A 22,265-nucleotide genomic window follows, 5' to 3' on the forward strand; every position below is an offset into this window, starting at 1 on the left:
AGCAGGTAATTGGATCAAATCAAATCCATCAATGAATTACTGGCCAAAACTATAAAATAACTCCCATCAGAAATAGGTACTAGGTCATAGGTTGTAGAAATCCATGGAGTAACAGAATCATAAAAATGTTGGCTGGAAGGGACTGTTGGATATGGTGGACCTGACTCCAAGTGCCCAGGCTATCTTCTAGTTCACATTTACAAACTTATAGAGCACAACATTCACAAAGGCACAAGAGATGCTATATCACTTTGTGCAATTATTTTGAAGATTTGCTTCTACTACATCACCCAAATACAACAGATCCTTTTAGAATCCAAGAAGATAGATATCTCCGTTTTCTGAGAAACTCAGTTTCTAATTTTACACTACTGGTTTAATTTTCCTTTGCTGTATTTTTTAAATCAGCAAGTGAACCAGTGGATTATGGGATCAAATAACATGACATTTTCAAGCAGAGTACAATTAGAGAAAAAAGACTTCTTGGTTCTGTAGCTCCAATAGTTACTTGATAGCCATGCTTGTTTTTCTTTTAAATAACAAAATGTATGTTTACAAAGGTACAAATCCTAGATTGTATAATTAGTAAATTAATTAACCTTTTAGCAAGGTTAATTACCAAAACCATTTATGCTGATCAAGTAAAGGGGGACAATTCTATCAATCAGCCGTGAAACTGCAATATCATCACAAGAGGTAAGATCAAGTACCAAAGAAAAACAGAATGAAAAGATTTTGACCAGTTAAGACAGAAGACCTGATTGACATGCACCTTTCTTTCCAAAAACATTCTGTAATTCTTATATGTATTACCAGGCAGAATGATTGCCATAGGTTATTTGGAAAGTATTGAACAAAAATTTTTCAATAAAACAAAACATACTGTTATAAATATTTTCTAAAGGTAGGATTTAGATCTCATATGATGTACTATAATTAGTGTTATGTTTCAGCTGTGATTTTCAAACTACAGGTATTTTTCCAGTAATCAAAGTTATTCTGTCTTAATGCATCATAAAGGAATAAGAAAGTACAGTCTAATGGAAACAGAAAGATGACCAGCTGTGAAATCTGTAGCAATTATAATTATAATCAGAGCTAGATTAAAGCACTAGCTACTACAAAATCAGACATTGGGCTTATACGCAGTCAAAGAACAGTCTAAAACCAAGTTGAGCGTAAATAACTTTCAAAGGGACTCACTGCCTACAGTGCAGCACTGACTACATTGGAGCAGTAGATGTTTGATGACAACAATTCTGCTTTAATTTATACACTGTGCAATTTCTTCTCTAATTTAAAATTCAGTAAAACTAAGATGCAGCTTCCTAGAAGCCACCATATTCTACTACAGCTCTATCCCATTTCTTACCAGTCTTCTGTCACATAATAGCATAATAGTGGATTAAAGTAGTAGTAGTGTTCACTAATTTGTAAACACAGGTGCATGTTTCTGAGTATTATACACAAATGTATAAATCTATATATATATAATATGACCATTTCTATATAACAAAATAAAACATATATGTTCTACTATTCCTATTATGATAGAAAGATTTTTTGGTAAACTTTCCCTAAGAATTATGTCTTTATGTAAGGTAAAGAAAGCAAATTCTTCACATTGCAAATTCGTGCCTACAGTCCCAGAATTCTGCCTGACCTCATCAGAGCATGAGGAGAAGAAAATGCATCTACTCATAATTGTTCCCATATACATATACATTTCATTATTTATAAACAAAGAGGAGAATTACCTTACAGAAGAGTTAAACTCAGGAGTATGAATCAGAAATGCAAGCATACTAGGATATTATCATTATTTCTGATTCATATATTATTTACCAAAGAAAATCAAATATAGATTTGATGTAGATGAGAGGAAAGCAGTGGATGTTGTCTAACTTGACTTCAGCAAGGCTTTTGGTACTGTCTCTCATAACATTCTTATAGGCAAGCTTAGGAAGTGTGGGTTGGATGAGTGGTCAGTGAGGTGGATAGAGAACTGGCTGAATGGCATTGCTCAGAGGGTTGTGATAAGCAACGCAGAGACTCGTTGGAGGCCTGTGGCTAGCGATGTGCCCCAGGGGTCAGTACTGGGTCCAGTCTTATTCAACATATTCATCAATGACCTGGATGAAGGGACAGAGTGCATCCTCAGCAAGTTTGCTGATGATAGAAAACTGAGAGGAGTGGCCGACACACCAGAAAGCTGCACTGCCATTCAGCGAGATCTGGATCAGGCTAGAGAAGTGGGCAAAGAGGAACCACGTGAAATTCAACAAGGGCAAGTGTAGAGTCCTGCACCTAGGGAAGAACAACCCCAGGCACCAGTACAGGTTAGGGGTTGACCTGCTGGGAAGCAGCTCTGCAGAGAAGGACCTGGGAGTCCTGGTGGACAACAAGCTCTCCATGAGCCAGCAATGTGCCCTCGTGGCCAAGAAGGCCAACGGTATCCTGGGGTGCATTCAGAAGAGCGTGGCCAGCAGGTCGAGGGAGGTTATCCTCCTCCTCTGCTCTGCCCTGGTGAGGCCACATCTGGAGTACTGTGTCCACTTCTGGGCTCCCCAGTTCAAGACAGACAGGGAACTACTGGAGAGAGTCCAGCGGAGGGCTACGAGGATGATTAGGGGACTGGAGCATCTCTCTTAGGAGGAAAGGCTGAGAGAGCTGGGTCTGTTTAGCCTGGAGAAGAGAAGACTGAGAGGGGATCTGATCAATGCTTATAAATATCTAAAGGGTGGATGTCTAGAGGATAGGGCCAGACTCTTTTCAGTGGTGCCCAGTGACAGGACAAGGGGCAACGGGCACAAACTGGAACACAGGACATTCCATCTGAATATGTGGAAAAGCTTCTTTACTTTGAGGATGACAGAGCACTGGAACAGGTTGCCAGAGAGGTTGTGGCGTCTTCTTCTCTGGAGATATTCAAAACCTGCCTGACATGATCCTGTGTAATCTGCTCTAGGTGATCCTGCTCTAGCGGGGGGGTTGGACTAGATGATCTCTTCCAACCCTACCATTCTGTGAATCTGTGATTCTGTAAAGTTAAATGTAAAAGATAGCAAATCAAATGAAACTTTTTCAATTACAGATTAGACTAAAAATTTAAAAAGCCAAGTTAAGAAATCCCTTGATAGAACAGCTGTTAAGTACACAGCAGAGTTAACATAATTCAGGTTCCTTCTCCAGGCCTCTTTCACTGCAAAAGACATGTTTTGGGTGGACATCTATTTTCCCTGCATACAGTCTTTGCCTTTGGCTGCTGCAACCTGAATAGAAACCCCAGCAATCTTTTCATGGAATATAACACTGACCAGCATATTAACTGGAAAATGCATTATCAGACACACCACATGTTCTTTGATCCTAGATAAAAATTGAGGATTATTTCTACTCTGATTTGATTAAATTGCAAGACATATTCTTTTGTTGTGCTAACATAACTGAATCATCATCCATCAGCTGACAAAATGCTACCATGGCTGACAAGACTTGAATAAAGGATCAAGATTTTTGCCCCATAAAAAGAGGGGTTTTTTTCTAATATATTGGAAAAAAATAATAATACTAATAAAATCTGAATTCTGGTCATTTCACATGTAAGGATGCTCAACGACTGTTTCTTCAAGGAAGTAAGAAGAGGATAATTTACCAGAGTTGTTTATTAGTCAGATCCACACAGGCTCCCAGGGGTTTGTGTTTCAGCCCACAGCACATAGCTCAAACAGAAGTTGTTGATTTTGCTAAATCTAACTGATGCTACCTGGGGGGGGGTGGTCCTTCCAAACATCTGCCATCACAAACAGCAATTTTAGAAGATGACAGAACTCACTAATTAAACCTGGAAATTATATTCAGTCCTAGAAGCAATGAAATGTACTTTGGGTTTCAAAGTGACCTCTACCGATGAGTGGAGGCAGCAAGTGAATGTGTGGAACATATGATTTTTCTCCCATTTTTTTCCCCTTTGTGTTGGGTTGACCCTGGCTGGAGGCCAGGTACCCACCAGAGCCGCTCTATCACTCCCCTTCCTTCACTAGACAGGGGAGAAAAGGTATAACGAAAAGCTTGTGGGTCGAGATAAGGACAGGGAGAGATCACTCACTAGTTATCATCACGAGCAAAACAGACTCAACTTAGAGGAAAATTCATCTAATTTATTACCAAGCAAAACAGGTTAGAGCAATTGGAAATAAAATCAAATCTTAAAACACCTCCCCCCACCCCTCCCTTCTTCCCAGGCTCAACTTCACTCCCGGTTTCTACCTACTTCCCCTTTCAGCAGCACAGGGGATGGGCAATGGGGGTTGTGGTCAGTTGATCACACATTGTTTCTGCCGCTCCTTCCTCCTCAGGGGGAGGACTCCTCACATTCTTCTCCTGCTCCAGTGTTGGGTCCCTCTCACAGGAGACAGTCCTCCACAAACTTCTCCAACATGAGTCCTTCCCACAGGCTACAGTACTTCATGAGCTGCTCCAGTGTGGGTCTCTCCCACAGGGTGCAGACCTTCAGGAGCAAACTGCTCCAGCGTGGGTCCCCCACAGGGTCACAAGTCCTGCCAGCAAACCTGCTCTGGCGTGGGCTCCTCTCTCCACGGGTCCACAGGTGCTGCCAGGATCTTGCTCCAGTATGGGCTTCCCACAGGCCACAGCCTCCTTCAGGTGCCTCCACCTGCTCTGGTGTGGGGTCCTCCAAGGGCTGCAGGTGGAATCTCTAGACCCCCTCATCCTTCCTCCATGGGCTGCAGGGGGACAGCCTGCTTCACCATGGTCTTCACCATGGGCTGCAGGGGGATCTCTGCTCCGATGCCTGGAGCACCTCCTCCCCCTCCCCCTGCACTGACCTTGGTGTCTGCAAAGTTTCTCCCAGAAACTAAGACAGAGCTAAGTTTTCTTTTTAATACTGCTAATAAGTGCAGCAGACTTGATCAGTATCAGTCTTTTTAACTTATTTACCTTAAAGTAAACATGGAGCTCTTACTTGAATAGTTTAACTCATGATTTTTTTTGTCTTTTGGTAGGCTTTTTTATTCTGTATTATATATTTTTGGATTTGGTTGATTTTGTAAACACCGTCCCTTTGAACTAATCTGTCTCATTTAATGTTTTTCCTTCAGAGCTTCCAAGCCTATAATTTCACAAAGTAACATTTTCAAAATTCTCAGAAGTAAAAATTTCAAAATTGCAATTCCCAGAAATTTCTAGCATAGTTTGCCTAGCATGTTCATCCAAAGCAATTTATACAGAAGGTAGACTTTTAGATTTATATTGTTTTCTTATTAGTTCGTGTTAGACTTGTATTGTTTTCTGACCTACAGTAGATATTTACTTCACTAACACACCAAGTATTGTGATGTGAGTTTGGCCTAAGCTAAAGAGGTCTGGAAGTCATTACTTTGTAGAGCCCAGTAAATCAGCTAAAATAAAGCAGGTTGCTTCACAGATTACTTTTTTCTTCATATATAAAAACTATCCTAACACAACTATTATGACTCATTCGATTGACAGCTTCCTTTCTAAATTATTACAAATAGGTACTTTTCCACATTGTGTATTTAGGAATAGAACTGTATGAAAAACAAATATAGTGGCCTATTTCATTTATCATGTATTTTTTCTTCCAAACTTTTTATAAGAAATAATTGCACTTCAAACTCACCGAATGAGTAAATGTTTCCTAACTGAAGTAAGCACCTAACATTAGCTTATTTCTTCATTTTGTTCATGACCCTCCAGGCTCATATTCTGTATTCTAAGCGTGAAGGTTTTCACAACTCACATTAAGTGAGGATTTTATTTCTTGTCTCTGTAGTTCTCCTAACATTTACTTAAGGGATTTATTTCCCATTTAGTCAAAAAGTGAAAATGTCGTGAGTTAAACCATACAACCAACATTTGCCTAAGAAGGACTGACCAAGTGTGCTATGATTGGCAGTGTTAAAAAAGAGCACTTACCTCTGTCTTAAGTTGAGAGTCCACTCTTTTCTCTTTGTGGAGACCCTAACCATTCGGGGGGGGAGGGAGGGTGTATTATTTGTTTATGCTTGTAAATATAGCACAGCTAGGCTGATCTATCTTATTTAAAGTTTTCCCCTCTGTACATCTTTCATTTGCTTCTTCTAATGAGATATTGCAAGGTTTTATATTTATGCTGATTTCTAGCAAGAATCTCCTCAAGTCTGCTGGAATAGATGGATCAGTTTATAAGGGCTGTAGAATTAGACTTACAACACTGTCAGAATAATTTTAATAATGTCAAATTGAAGCAACACCAACTCCTTTGTATTTTATTTTTTTCCCCACTTTAGGAGTTTGTCTTTTTAGTTCCTCAAAGAACATATCAAATGAATGCAAATTCTAGTATAAGGGCACACATTTTAATTGGTTTACTTCCTAAAAAAATTTTTTAAAGGGGGAGCTACATAACAGCAATTGCACTGCTAAGGTTCAAATACCTATTTTTGATTTGACAAAAGTATCCTTTATTTACTGTCTGTTGTATAAAATCACCATAGAAATCATCTTGACACCACACATTTAAAGAAACAGCTTTCCATGTCCATAGACTAGCTATGGTAGGCCAGATGTCAGAGAAATTAAAGACATTTGTACTAACATCCCCAAATTATATATCTTGATAAATCTGACAAGAAAAAAAGAAAGCACCTTTACAGGAAGATATTAATTTCTCTGTATTCTGAACTCACCCAGAAATGGTACAATCTTTGTTGTAGAATTTTCTTAATATGGGGCAGTTTAGGTTAAAATAATCATCTTTTAATACAGAGGTATTCCTGAATTTATTCCAATAATTTTTTCAGGGTGAGCAGGGTAAAGAATTGATTTCTTCATGGTGCAATATATCTACCCACAACTTCCTACTAAGGGAGGCAAAATGTTGTAGACAATCTACATTAAACATAGGTGATTTATTCCAATTCAACACCTCCAAAAAAGCTCTTCTGTAAAAATGTAAAAGCTGTTTCAATTTCCTGAAAAACACATCATCATAATTCTCAGCTTAAATATTAAGGCTATTCCACTGCAATGCTGAAGTTCTCTATTTCCATATATGAATGAAACCTATATCTAAGGAACATTAAGACAAAAATACACACTTGCAGCTTCTTTTTTTTTTAAGAGAAAACCCCTGAAGGTCATAAGCAATTTACATTACACTTCTCTGCATCTGTCCGTGTCCCAAAGGTAGTAAAAAATGAATGTATTTTCATTGCTTTCCTCAGCAATCTTAAGACTTCTAGTGTATTATAGCTTGATGTTTATGTAAAGTCTGTTTTATCGAGACTTGTGAAATATATCTGCAGTTATCACAGCAACTGCATTCTGCCAGAAATTTTGGTTTTTTCAGCTATATATTAGAAATTTCTGAGTTATATGCTAATGAAATTTATGCATCCACAGATAAATGGCATAGGGCACAAGACGACTGCTACAGTCACCTGAGATAGTTCACTTCTTCCTGTCTGAGTATGTAGAGTCCCAAGAACGTTTTATCTCATTGTCATGGTAATCCAGTGTTGTGCTTTAACCCTAGCTGGCAACTAAGCACCACACAGCCGCTCACTCACTCTTTCCCCTCAATGGGATGGGGGAGAGAATCAGAATGGTAAAAGGGAGAAAACTCGTGGGTTGAGATAAGAACAGTTTAATAATTGAAATAAAATATAATAAATAATAATATTTTAAAAATAGTAATGAAAAGTAAAATAACAAAAAGAGAGAGAAATAAAACCAAAGAAAAACAAGTGATGCAAATAAAAGACTATTGCTCACAACAAACCAACCAATACCCAGCCAGTCCCTGAGCAGCAGCCGCTGCCACTCAGCCAACTCCCACCAGATTATATACTGAGCATGTTGTCGTATGGTAGGGAATATCCCTTTGGCAAGTTTGGGTCAGTTGTCCTGACTGTGTCCCCTCCCAGCTTCTAGTGAACCTCCAGCTCTCTCACTTGACAGGGCATGAGAAGCAGAAAAGTCCTTGACAGTGTAAATACTACTTAACAACAATTAAAATATCAGTGTGTTATCAACATTATTCTCATCTTAAATCCAAAACACAGCACTATACCAACTACTAGGAAGAAAATTAACTCTATCTCAGCTGAAACAAGGACAGTATCCACCCCTTATTCTATACCATCTATGTCAATGCCCAGATCACAAATATTCCAATATTTTCCAATTAATCAGCACCACTTCTCCTGTCTTTTGGTATATATAAACAGAGATATAATTTCCTTAGTATATAAGTCGTCCCTTAAAAATGTCCACTGATTTCATTTGGTTCATGACTTCTGTGCTCCATCTGTCATAACAGTCCTTCAGGGTAGGAGAGATGGTGTATGGTGTTGGATTGTTGCATGCTGAAGTCAGTTCTGATTCAATTATTGTTGTGTTTGTTCATCCTTCATTACTCTGGGAGATTCATACTGTAATACCATTGTTATGGCATATAGTCACCGTACAAGTAATGATATACAGTATTATATAGCTATTAATATCATACAATTTAAATCATTGGGTATTCTCACCCAAAATAAAATCCTCTTGAGATAAACATTGAACTGCCCCATCCTTCCACATCACCCGCCAAGTGCACCCAGGTCACTGAGCAAAAGCAATCCCACGGATGGGTTTGCGTTTGCCTTTGCCCGAAGCAGGAGTAACCCTAACATATTCTTTACATGCACTATGGGGACAGTATCCGCTTCTACAGTATGTGGAAGTTTTGATTGGGCAGGGCAAGATCAATTGGAAGATCCCCTAGTGTTAACTAACCAGGTGGCCTTTGCTAGATGTGTGTCCCGGTGTTTGAGGGTCCCACCACCCATTGCTCTCAGGATAGTCTTTAGCACTCCATTGTACCTTTCGATTTTCCCAGGGGCTGGTGCATGAAAGGGGATGTGATACACCCACTCAATGCCATGCTCTTTTTGGCCCAGGTGTCTATGAGGTTGTTCCGAAAATGAGTCCCGTTGTCCGACTCAATTCTCTCTGGGGTGCTGTGTTGCCACAGGACTTGCTTTTCAAGGCCCAGGATAGTGTTCTGGGCAGTGGCATGGGGCACAGGGTATGTTTCCAGCCATCCAGTGGTTGCTTCCACGATTGTAAGTACATAGCTCTTGCCTTGGCAGGTTTGTGGGAGTGTGATATAATCAATCTGCCAGGCCTCCTTCCTCATATTTCTATTTCAGCCATCGTCCTCCATACCACAAAGGCTTTAACCATTGAGTGTGTTTGATTTCAGCGCATGTTTCACATTGATGGATGGCCTGTGAGATGGCGTCCATGCTCAAGTCCACCCCTCAATCACGGGCCCATCTATATGTCGCATCTCTTCCTTGATGGCCTGAGGTGTCATGGGCCCAGTGAGCTATATATAATTCACCCTTACGCTGCCAGTCCAAATCCACCTGAGCCACTTCAATCTTGGCAGCCTGATCCACCTGCTGGTTGTTCTGATGTTCCTCAGTGGCCCGACTCTTGGGTACGTGGGCATCTACATGACGTACTTTAAGAACTAGCTTCTCTAGCCGGGCAGAAATATCTTGCGACAGTGCAGCAGCCCTTATGGATTTGCCTCTGTGTTGCCAGTTGCTCCGCTTCCACTGCTGTAACCACCCCCACAGGGCATTGGCCACCATCCATGTGTCAGTATAGAGGTAGAGCATCGGCCACTTTTTCAGCAATGTCTAGAGCCAGCTGGATGGCTTTCACCTCTGCAAAGTGACTTGATTCACCTTCTCCTTCAGCAGCTTCTCTGACTTGCCATATAGGACTCCATACAGCAGCCTTCCACCTTCGATGCTTTCCCACGATGCGACAGGACCATCGGTGAACAGGGCGCATGGATTCTCATCTTCTGTTAGTTTATTATATGGTGGTGCCTCTTCAGCATGTGTCACCTCCTCCTCTGGTGACATTCCGAAATCTTTCCCTTCTGGCCAGCCTGTGATCACTTCCAGAATTCCTGGATGACTGGGGCTTCCTATTCGAGCCCGCTGTGTGATCAGTGCAACCCACTTCCTCCACGTAGCATCGGTTGCATGATGTGTAGAAGGAGCCCTCTCTTTGAACATCCAGCCCAGCACAAACAGTCAGGGTGCCAGGAGGAGCTGTGCTTCAGTGCCAATCACCTCTGAAGCATCTCGAACCCCTTCATAGGCTGCCAATATCTCCTTTTCCGTTGGAGTGTAGCGGGCCTTGTATCCTCTGTATCCCCGACTCCAGAACCCCAGGGGTCGATTTCGAGTCTCCCCTGGTGCTTTCTGCCAGAGACTCCAGGTGGGGCCATTCTCCCTGGCTGCGGTGTAGAGCACATTTTTACATCTGGTCCTGCCTGGACTGGCCCAAGGGCTACTGAATAGGCTATTTCCTGTTGAATTTCTTCAAAGGCTTGTCCTTGCTCAGGGCCCCATTTGAAATCATTCTTCTTCCGGGTTACGTGGTAGAGAGGGCTTACAATCAAACTGTAATCTGGAATATGCATTTTCCAGAAACCCACAGCACCTAAGAAGGCCTGTGTCTCCTTTTTGCTAATCAGTGGAGACATGGCTGCTATTTTGTTCATAATATCCTTTGGGATCTGATGGCATCCATCTTGCCATTTTATTCCTAAAAATTGGATCTCCTGTGCAGGTCCCTTCACCTTACTTCGTTTTATGGCAAAGCCAGCCTGCAGCAGGATTTGGATTATTTTCTTCCCTTTCTCAGAACCTTCCTCTGCTGAGTTGCCCCATACAATGATGTCATCAATGTATTGCAGGTGCTCTGGGGCTTCACCCTTTTCCAGTGCAGTCTGGATCAGGCCATGGCAAATGGTGGGGCTGTGTTTCCACCCCTGGGGCAGTCGATTCCAGGTATACTGGACACCCCTCCAAGTGAAGGCAAACCGTGGCCTGCACCATGCTGCCAAAGGGATCAAGAAAAATGCATTAGCAATATCAGTCGTGGCGTACCACTTGTCAGTCTTTGACTTCAGTTCATATTGAAGTTCCATCATGTCTGGCGTGGCAGCGCTCATTGGCAGCATGACTTCATTCAGGCCACGATAGTCTACTGTCAGTCTCCACTCTCCATTAGACTTCCGCACTGGCCATATGGGACTGTTAAATTGTGATCAAGTCTTGCTGGTTACTCCCTGACCCTCCAGTCTACAGATCAGCTTATGGATGGGAATCAGGGAGTCTCAGTTGGTTTGGTGTTGCCACCAGTGCACTGTTGTGGTAGCGATTGTCACCTGTTGTTCTTCAACCCTCAGCAACCCCACAACAGAAGGGTCCTCTGAGACACTGGGCAAAATAAACAGCTGTTTAATTTCCTCTGACTTCAAGGCAGCTATACCAAAAGCCCACAAGTATCCTTTTGGGTCCCTGAAATACCCTCTCCTGAGGAAGTGTATTCCAAGGATGCATGAAGCCTTTGCACCAGTCACGATGGGGTGTTTTTGACACTCATTCCCAGTTAGGCTTACTTCAGCTTCCAATACAGTTAGCTGTTGGGATTCCCCTGTCACTCCAGAAATATAGATGGGCTCTGCCCCTTCAGAGATTGAAGGCATTAGGGTACACTGTTCACTGGTGTCCACTAGAGCATTATTCTCATTAGGGTCTGATGTGCCAGGCCATCGATTCCATACAGTCCAGTAAACCCAGTTTTAGCTGAGATACTGGTCTGTACAGGTTGGGAGTAGGACATATCCTCTTCAAGTTATTGGACCTCCCAGGACAGTTTCTCCACAGCCAAGATGAGGGAGGAAGAGAGACTTCATATTGCTAGAATTGGCCAGCCAATTTATTCACCGTTGGCCCCTCTACGTCTTTCCAGGCCAGTACAGCCAATGAGTTGGCATACGACAATCGTGCACTCCATATAAACGTACGCCACGAGTCGCATGCACTTGACTTCGTCTGGATATTTGGATAACTGCTTGTTTTATAGGTCATTATTAATCAGCTCCAGCACATCTAATTCCCTCAGGTACTGGACACCTCTGTCCATGGTGGTCCACTTGCCTGGCCGACATATGACATCTTCACTGAAGGAATACCTTTCCCTCACATTTGACAGGAGTCGCCTCCAGAGGCTGAGGGCCTGTGCCTTCTTCCCCGATCGCCTTGTCAATGCCCCTTTCCCTAGACAGGTGGTTTAACTCACGACATTTTCACTTTTTGACTAAATGGGAAATAAATCCCTTAAGTAAATGTTAGGAGAACTACAGAGACAAGAAATAAAATCCTCACTTAATGTGAGTTGTGAAAACCTTCACGCTTAGAATACAGAATATGAGCCTGGAGGGTCATGAACAAAATGAAGAAATAAGCTAATGTTAGGTGCTTACTTCAGTTAGGAAACATTTACTCATTCGGTGAGTTTGAAGTGCAATTATTTCTTATAAAAAGTTTGGAAGAAAAAATACATGATAAATGAAATAGGCCACTATATTTGTTTTTCATACAGTTCTATTCCTAAATACACAATGTGGAAAAGTACCTATTTGTAATAATTTAGAAAGGAAGCTGTCAATCGAATGAGTCATAATAGTTGTGTTAGGATAGTTTTTATATATGAAGAAAAAAGTAATCTGTGAAGCAACCTGCTTTATTTTAGCTGATTTACTGGGCTCTACAAAGTAATGACTTCCAGACCTCTTTAGCTTAGGCCAAACTCACATCACAATACTTGGTGTGTTAGTGAAGTAAATATCTACTGTAGGTCAGAAAACAATACAAGTCTAACACGAACTAATAAGAAAACAATATAAATCTAAAAGTCTACCTTCTGTATAAATTGCTTTGGATGAACATGCTAGGCAAACTATGCTAGAAATTTCTGGGAATTGCAATTTTGAAATTTTTACTTCTGAGAATTTTGAAAATGTTACTTTGTGAAATTATAGGCTTGGAAGCTCTGAAGGAAAAACATTAAATGAGACAGATTAGTTCAAAGGGACGGTGTTTACAAAATCAACCAAATCCAAAAATATATAATACAGAATAAAAAAGCCTACCAAAAGACAAAAAAAATCATGAGTTAAACTATTCAAGTAAGAGCTCCATGTTTACTTTAAGGTAAATAAGTTAAAAAGACTGATACTGATCAAGTCTGCTGCACTTATTAGCAGTATTAAAAAAGAAAACTTAGCTCTGTCTTAGTTTCTGGGAGAAACTTTGCAGACACCAAGGTCAGTGCAGGGGGAGGGGGAGGAGGTGCTCCAGGCATCGGAGCAGAGATCCCCCTGCAGCCCATGGTGAAGACCATGGTGAAGCAGGCTGTCCCCCTGCAGCCCATGGAGGAAGGATGAGGGGGTCTAGAGATTCCACCTGCAGCCCTTGGAGGACCCCACACCAGAGCAGGTGGAGGCACCTGAAGGAGGCTGTGGCCTGTGGGAAGCCCATACTGGAGCAAGATCCTGGCAGCACCTGTGGACCCGTGGAGAGAGGAGCCCACGCCAGAGCAGGTTTGCTGGCAGGACTTGTGACCCTGTGGGGGACCCACGCTGGAGCAGTTTGCTCCTGAAGGTCTGCACCCTGTGGGAGAGACCCACACTGGAGCAGCTCATGAAGTACTGTAGCCTGTGGGAAGGACTCATGTTGGAGAAGTTTGTGGAGGACTGTCTCCTGTGAGAGGGACCCAACACTGGAGCAGGAGAAGAATGTGAGGAGTCCTCCCCCTGAGGAGGAAGGAGCGGCAGAAACAATGTGTGATCAACTGACCACAACCCCCATTGCCCATCCCCTGTGCTGCTGAAAGGGGAAGTAGGTAGAAACCGGGAGTGAAGTTGAGCCTGGGAAGAAGGGAGGGGTGGGGGGAGGTGTTTTAAGATTTGATTTTATTTCCAATTGCTCTAACCTGTTTTGCTTGGTAATAAATTAGATGAATTTTCCTCTAAGTTGAGTCTGTTTTGCTCGTGATGATAACTAGTGAGTGATCTCTCCCTGTCCTTATCTCGACCCACAAGCTTTTCGTTATACCTTTTCTCCCCTGTCTAGTGAAGGAAGGGGAGTGATAGAGCGGCTCTGGTGGGTACCTGGCCTCCAGCCAGGGTCAACCCAACACAAAGGGGAAAAAAATGGGAGAAAAATCATATGTTCCACACATTCACTTGCTGCCTCCACTCATCGGTAGAGGTCACTTTGAAACCCAAAGTACATTTCATTGCTTCTAGGACTGAATATAATTTCCAGGTTTAATTAGTGAGTTCTGTCATCTTCTAAAATTGCTGTTTGTGATGGCAGATGTTTGGAAGGACCACCCCCCCCCAGGTAGCATCAGTTAGATTTAGCAAAATCAACAACTTCTGTTTGAGCTATGTGCTGTGGGCTGAAACACAAACCCCTGGGAGCCTGTGTGGATCTGACTAATAAACAACTCTGGTAAATTATCCTCTTCTTACTTCCTTGAAGAAACAGTCGTTGAGCATCCTTACATGTGAAATGACCAGAATTCAGATTTTATTAGTATTATTATTTTTTTCCAATATATTAGAAAAAAACCCCTCTTTTTATGGGGCAAAAATCTTGATCCTTTATTCAAGTCTTGTCAGCCATGGTAGCATTTTGTCAGCTGATGGATGATGATTCAGTTATGTTAGCACAACAAAAGAATATGTCTTGCAATTTAATCAAATCAGAGTAGAAATAATCCTCAATTTTTATCTAGGATCAAAGAACATGTGGTGTGTCTGATAATGCATTTTCCAGTTAATATGCTGGTCAGTGTTATATTCCATGAAAAGATTGCTGGGGTTTCTATTCAGGTTGCAGCAGCCAAAGGCAAAGACTGTATGCAGGGAAAATAGATGTCCACCCAAAACATGTCTTTTGCAGTGAAAGAGGCCTGGAGAAGGAACCTGAATTATGTTAACTCTGCTGTGTACTTAACAGCTGTTCTATCAAGGGATTTCTTAACTTGGCTTTTTAAATTTTTAGTCTAATCTGTAATTGAAAAAGTTTCATTTGATTTGCTATCTTTTACATTTAACTTTACAGAATCACAGATTCACAGAATGGTAGGGTTGGAAGAGATCATCTAGTCCAACCCCCCCGCTAGAGCAGGATCACCTAGAGCAGATTACACAGGATCATGTCAGGCAGGTTTTGAATATCTCCAGAGAAGAAGACGCCACAACCTCTCTGGCAACCTGTTCCAGTGCTCTGTCATCCTCAAAGTAAAGAAGCTTTTCCACATATTCAGATGGAATGTCCTGTGTTCCAGTTTGTGCCCGTTGCCCCTTGTCCTGTCACTGGGCACCACTGAAAAGAGTCTGGCCCTATCCTCTAGACATCCACCCTTTAGATATTTATAAGCATTGATCAGATCCCCTCTCAGTCTTCTCTTCTCCAGGCTAAACAGACCCAGCTCTCTCAGCCTTTCCTCCTAAGAGAGATGCTCCAGTCCCCTAATCATCCTCGTAGCCCTCCGCTGGACTCTCTCCAGTAGTTCCCTGTCTGTCTTGAACTGGGGAGCCCAGAAGTGGACACAGTACTCCAGATGTGGCCTCACCAGGGCAGAGCAGAGGGGGAGGATAACCTCCCTCGACCTGCTGGCCACGCTCTTCTGAATGCACCCCAGGATACCGTTGGCCTTCTTGGCCACGAGGGCACATTGCTGGCTCATGGAGAGCTTGTTGTCCACCAGGACTCCCAGGTCCTTCTCTGCAGAGCTGCTTCCCAGCAGGTCAACCCCTAACCTGTACTGGTGCCTGGGGTTGTTCTTCCCTAGGTGCAGGACTCTACACTTGCCCTTGTTGAATTTCACGTGGTTCCTCTTTGCCCACTTCTCTAGCCTGATCCAGATCTCGCTGAATGGCAGTGCAGCTTTCTGGTGTGTCGGCCACTCCTCTCAGTTTTCTATCATCAGCAAACTTGCTGAGGATGCACTCTGTCCCTTCATCCAGGTCATTGATGAATATGTTGAATAAGACTGGACCCAGTACTGACCCCTGGGGCACATCGCTAGCCACAGGCCTCCAACGAGTCTCTGCGTTGCTTATCACAACCCTCTGAGCAATGCCATTCAGCCAGTTCTCTATCCACCTCACTGACCACTCATCCAACCCACACTTCCTAAGCTTGCCTATAAGAATGTTATGAGAGACAGTACCAAAAGCCTTGCTGAAGTCAAGTTAGACAACATCCACTGCTTTCCTCTCATCTACATCAAATCTATATTTGATTTTCTTTGGTAAATAATATATGAATCAGAAATAATGATAATATCCTAGTATGCTTGCATTTCTGATTCATACTCCTGAGTTTAACTCTTCTGTAAGGTAATTCTCCTCTTTGTTTATAAATAATGAAATGTATATGTATATGGGAACAATTATGAGTAGATGCATTTTCTTCTCCTCATGCTCTGATGAGGTCAGGCAGAATTCTGGGACTGTAGGCACGAATTTGCAATGTGAAGAATTTGCTTTCTTTACCTTACATAAAGACATAATTCTTAGGGAAAGTTTACCAAAAAATCTTTCTATCATAATAGGAATAGTAGAACATATATGTTTTATTTTGTTATATAGAAATGGTCATATTATATATATATAGATTTATACATTTGTGTATAATACTCAGAAACATGCACCTGTGTTTACAAATTAGTGAACACTACTACTACTTTAATCCACTATTATGCTATTATGTGACAGAAGACTGGTAAGAAATGGGATAGAGCTGTAGTAGAATATGGTGGCTTCTAGGAAGCTGCATCTTAGTTTTACTGAATTTTAAATTAGAGAAGAAATTGCACAGTGTATAAATTAAAGCAGAATTGTTGTCATCAAACATCTACTGCTCCAATGTAGTCAGTGCTGCACTGTAGGCAGTGAGTCCCTTTGAAAGTTATTTACGCTCAACTTGGTTTTAGACTGTTCTTTGACTGCGTATAAGCCCAATGTCTGATTTTGTAGTAGCTAGTGCTTTAATCTAGCTCTGATTATAATTATAATTGCTACAGATTTCACAGCTGGTCATCTTTCTGTTTCCATTAGACTGTACTTTCTTATTCCTTTATGATGCATTAAGACAGAATAACTTTGATTACTGGAAAAATACCTGTAGTTTGAAAATCACAGCTGAAACATAACACTAATTATAGTACATCATATGAGATCTAAATCCTACCTTTAGAAAATATTTATAACAGTATGTTTTGTTTTATTGAAAAATTTTTGTTCAATACTTTCCAAATAACCTATGGCAATCATTCTGCCTGGTAATACATATAAGAATTACAGAATGTTTTTGGAAAGAAAGGTGCATGTCAATCAGGTCTTCTGTCTTAACTGGTCAAAATCTTTTCATTCTGTTTTTCTTTGGTACTTGATCTTACCTCTTGTGATGATATTGCAGTTTCACGGCTGATTGATAGAATTGTCCCCCTTTACTTGATCAGCATAAATGGTTTTGGTAATTAACCTTGCTAAAAGGTTAATTAATTTACTAATTATACAATCTAGGATTTGTACCTTTGTAAACATACATTTTGTTATTTAAAAGAAAAACAAGCATGGCTATCAAGTAACTATTGGAGCTACAGAACCAAGAAGTCTTTTTTCTCTAATTGTACTCTGCTTGAAAATGTCATGTTATTTGATCCCATAATCCACTGGTTCACTTGCTGATTTAAAAAATACAGCAAAGGAAAATTAAACCAGTAGTGTAAAATTAGAAACTGAGTTTCTCAGAAAACGGAGATATCTATCTTCTTGGATTCTAAAAGGATCTGTTGTATTTGGGTGATGTAGTAGAAGCAAATCTTCAAAATAATTGCACAAAGTGATATAGCATCTCTTGTGCCTTTGTGAATGTTGTGCTCTATAAGTTTGTAAATGTGAACTAGAAGATAGCCTGGGCACTTGGAGTCAGGTCCACCATATCCAACAGTCCCTTCCAGCCAACATTTTTATGATTCTGTTACTCCATGGATTTCTACAACCTATGACCTAGTACCTATTTCTGATGGGAGTTATTTTATAGTTTTGGCCAGTAATTCATTGATGGATTTGATTTGATCCAATTACCTGCTGTAACGAAATTTTTCACACAAGCATATACTTCAGCAAAAGTTCATTTTGGACAATTCCACATTTTCCAGTGAAATAACATTGCATCAAAAATCAAAATTGGCATTATTATTTCTTCGGTTAATTTAGCACTAGTATGAGTATTTTTAGTGAATATTATTTGATCTTTTTTTTTCCCATTGAGTCATATTATTTACCGTCCGTGAGTAGTCAGCAAACTTATTCATATGTAACAGTTAAAAAGGTCATCATTTGTAAATGATAAAGAATCAGCAGTTTCACATTCTTTTCATAAATTTCTAAACACAAAGTGTTAGTTTGACAAATTATGTTAACCCTCACCTCTCTTTATTTACCTAAGTCTAAAAAAAAAAATCAGATTTCCTTAATAGTCCAAGAAGTAATGTTAGTTCATCTAAGATTTTATCCCAGAATATTACTATACTGGTCCTCATCCAGCAAAGCATCTGAAAGCCTGAATTCCTGTTGGAAGTTACTTCTCTGTGTGGGAACTTTTGGACTTTTTTTTTTAAAGTGCATCTGCTATGCGTTTATGAAGTTTGTCATATAATAGTGAAGATCTGGTTCTAGATTCTCTTGCCAGGTTCCATAGGCACTTTTAAAACCTCAAACCTTATTCCTTCATGTGTAGACATCTTGACGATGCTTTGCTTACCCGATGCTTTTTGAAATATAAATATAGGAGGAAAACTTCTAGTTAATATTCTTCTTCTTTTGATACCTGATCTTTGCTTCACTTATTGCTCCATTTTTTGAAGAAACTTTAGAATAGAATAGAATAGAATAGAATAGAATAGAATAGAATAGAATAGAATAGAATAGAATAGAATAGAATAGAATATTTCAGTTGGAAGGGACCTACAATGATCATCTAGTCCAACTGCCTGACCACTTCAGGGCTGACCAAAAGTTACAGCATATTCTTAAGGGCATTGTCCAAATGCCTCTTAAACACTGACAGCCATGGGGCATCAATCATCTCTTTAGGAAGCCTGTTCCAGTGTTTGACCACCCTCTCGGTAAAGAAATGCTTCCTAATGTCAAGTCTAAACCTCCCCTGATGCAGCTTTGAACCATTCCCACATGCCCTGTTGCTGGATACCAGCACCTCCCTCTCCACTTCCCCTCCTCAGGAAGTTGTAGAGAGCAATGAGGTCTCCCCTTAGCTTCCTTTTCTCCAAACTAGACAAACTCAAAGTCCTTACCCTGCTGTCAACCAGCATCCCCAGATGTCTTTCTGCAGGGCTGCTCTCCAGCCACTCCTCTCCCAATTTATACTTGTGTCCAGCATTACTCCATCCCAGGTGCAGAATACGGCATTTGGACTTGTTAAATTTTATGCCACTGATGATTGCCCAATGCTCCAATCTATCTAGATCCCTCTGCAAGGCCTTTCATCTTGAGAGAGAGTCAACAGCACCTCCCAGTTTGGTATCATGAGCAAACTTGCTAATGGTGCATTCAACTCCTGCATTCAGATCACTGATAAATATTTTGAACAGAACTGGCTCTAGGACTGAGCCCTGAGGAACACCGCTAGTGACTGATCACCAGTCAGATGTAGCCCCATTCACTACAACACTTTGAGCCCTGCCCTTCAGCCAGTTCTTCACCCAGCGCACCATGTACCTGCTCATCCCACAGTTGGACAACTTGTCCAGAAGGATGCTGTGAGGGACAGTATCAAAAGCCTTACTAAAATACAGAAAAACTACATCCACCACCTTCCCTTCATCCACTAAATGAGTGATCTTATCATAGAAGGATATCAAATTAGTTAATAAATATAAATAAATTATATTTGAATTGTTGCTGAAACCACTATTGTTCACCACTCTTTGGGGAAAAAAAAAAAAGGATTTTGGGTTTTCTAGCAAGATTTGGACAAAAGTTGACACTAAATACTAGTTTTGAGCCTTCCTAAATGTTTTGTAAGATCATAAGAATTACTATATTGCATCAGACCAAAGGCTCAGCTAGTCCAGTACTTTCTTTGTGATGGTTGCCAGTAACAGATGCTTAAGAAAAATGGCTGAAGAACAAGTATATTTCTACATAAATACACCGTAAATGCTACCTGTGTTCTAGTTTGTCCAGGCATGTGAATTTGCACGCTCAGACCTACCTACATGCCTATGTTTTTCTCACAAAGCTTATAGTTGGCACAGGAAAGTCTGTTGCAACCTAATTGGAAGATGACAAGTGTGCTGAAACTGTGTTGTCTTCAAGAGGTCGGAAAGTAAATTGATAAATATTTAAGCTTTGAGTATGTAAATTATTTAGGAATTTAAAAACACGGTGCATCCAATAAACCCCACTAAATATATTTAATAGCTTTATATGTCTGTACTTTGATAAAATCAGGATCCAACTTAATGATCACACTTTCTGAAGACTTTTGTCAATAATATTTACACCTAGGGCCAAATTCTTAAGTAATTGTCCTGGTTTTGGCTAGGATAGAGTTAATTTTCACCAGGAGCCAGGACAGGTGAGCCAAGCTGGCCAGGAGGCTATTCCATACCACATGACGTCATGCTCACCATAAAAGGGGGCTAGTCAGGGAGGGGCAGCTCGGAGAGGCTCCCGGAAGGTCTGAGTGTGGGCTGAGTGTCTGCCCGGTCCGGTTGGTCATTGGATCAGTAAATTGCCTTGTGTTATCACCCGTTGTGTATATTCTGTTATGAGTACTGTTGTTCTTATTGCCCTCTCCCTTTGCTGTCCCAGTAAACTGTCCTTATCCCAACCCACAAGGCTTTGCCTTTGTCTTCCCATTCTCCTCCCCATCCTGCCGGGGTAGGGGTGAGCGAGAAGCCACGTGGTGCTCAGCTGCCGGCTGGGACTGAACCATGAGCCATGGGGCTCGAGGGGTTGTGATAACGACAGATCTGACAGGAGCGTGTTAAAAACAAAGCTGTGATAAATATTTATAATGTTATTTAAAGTCGCGTTTGGTCACGCAGCTGTGGTATGTAAACCTGTACTTACTTTACTGAATCCTTGTTGTGCTGTTTATCACCTGTGGGACAGGGGTTCGGATTCTCATTTTGTTGTACTGTGTGGTATCAACTTATGACATGATAACATCAATGGTCATGAGCCTAAGCTGGTATTTGTATGTGGCTTTCCTGTCATGCCCATACCTTGGACATCATCTCTCAGAATTGATTAATAATTGCACCCAATCTATGGGGAAGACAGGGAAGGATACTTTCTCCCACTCTTTCACCTCCCCTTTTCCCTTTTGGCTGGTTACAACAATTTTTGAGAATTTTGGATACCCTTGGAATGTTCAGGCCAGTATATTCCCATTGCTAGGTCTCCTGAATGTTTTCCAAGTCCTGTTCAGGGTTAGCAAAAATTGTTTTAAGAATACCACCCAGGGATCTTCCCCGAGGCTTAATAGTCAGGGCTGGCATGGCATGTGGGAGAGTATGGGCGGGCATCTAGAGACCTTCTCACCCTCAATGGTTTGGAGCTTCACTCCCGAACAACTGCAAGACACTGAAAAAGTGGTAGAATATTTGAAAGGAAAAAGCTGTGGGTATTCCAAGGAGGCACAACTTACTGCACTGTGCTGGGCCCTGGCCACTATCTACCAAACACTGCTTGATAGTAGGCAGCACCATCAGGGGGAAGAGAGGGACAACAGATTGATAGGCACTGCAGCTACCCGAACCCCCACAACAGGCACTGTGGCTACTCAGATCTCAGTGACAGGCACTGTAGCTGAGACAAAAGATCAACCCATACCAGTATCAGTCGCCCCTATACACAAAAAGAAATACACAAAGGAATCAGTTCACTTAGTGAAGGATGATGATGAACTGGGACCATCATGAGAACAAGAAGAAGAGCCAGAACCAGAGGTAATCACCCGATCCCTGTCCCTGAGTGAGCTGTGAGATATGAGAAAAGATTTCAGCTGCCTTCCAGGGGAGCACATCATGACCTGGCTGCTCGGATGCTGGGATAACGGGGCCAGTAGCCTGGAATTAGAGGGCAGAGAGGCCAAGCAGCTGGGTTCCCTGTCTAGGGAAGGGGGCATTGACAAGGGGATTGGGAAGAAGGCACAGGCCCTCAGCCTCCGGAGGCGACTTCTTTCAAGCATGAGGGAAAGGTATCCCTTCAGCGAAGATGTCGTATGTCGGCCAGGCAAGTGGATCACCATGGAGAAAGGTGTTCAGTA

At 41.5% G+C, this 22,265-nt stretch overlaps 1 long non-coding RNA gene across 1 annotated transcript in view; it reads right to left on the reverse strand.

Annotated features, from left to right (window-relative positions):
* LOC142599269 (uncharacterized) overlaps positions 1-22,265 on the reverse strand; it is a 543,147-nt gene that overhangs the window by 506,157 nt on the left and 14,725 nt on the right. Inside the window, exon 2 of the long non-coding RNA XR_012832899.1 lies at positions 13,525-13,574. This is a non-coding gene — a long non-coding RNA (uncharacterized LOC142599269). The remainder of the gene's footprint in view (positions 1-13,524; positions 13,575-22,265) is intronic.

The sequence above is a fragment of the Balearica regulorum genome, chromosome W (genome assembly GCF_011004875.1).
Source record: "Balearica regulorum gibbericeps isolate bBalReg1 chromosome W, bBalReg1.pri, whole genome shotgun sequence".
NCBI classification, from domain to species: Eukaryota; Metazoa; Chordata; class Aves; order Gruiformes; family Gruidae; genus Balearica; species Balearica regulorum.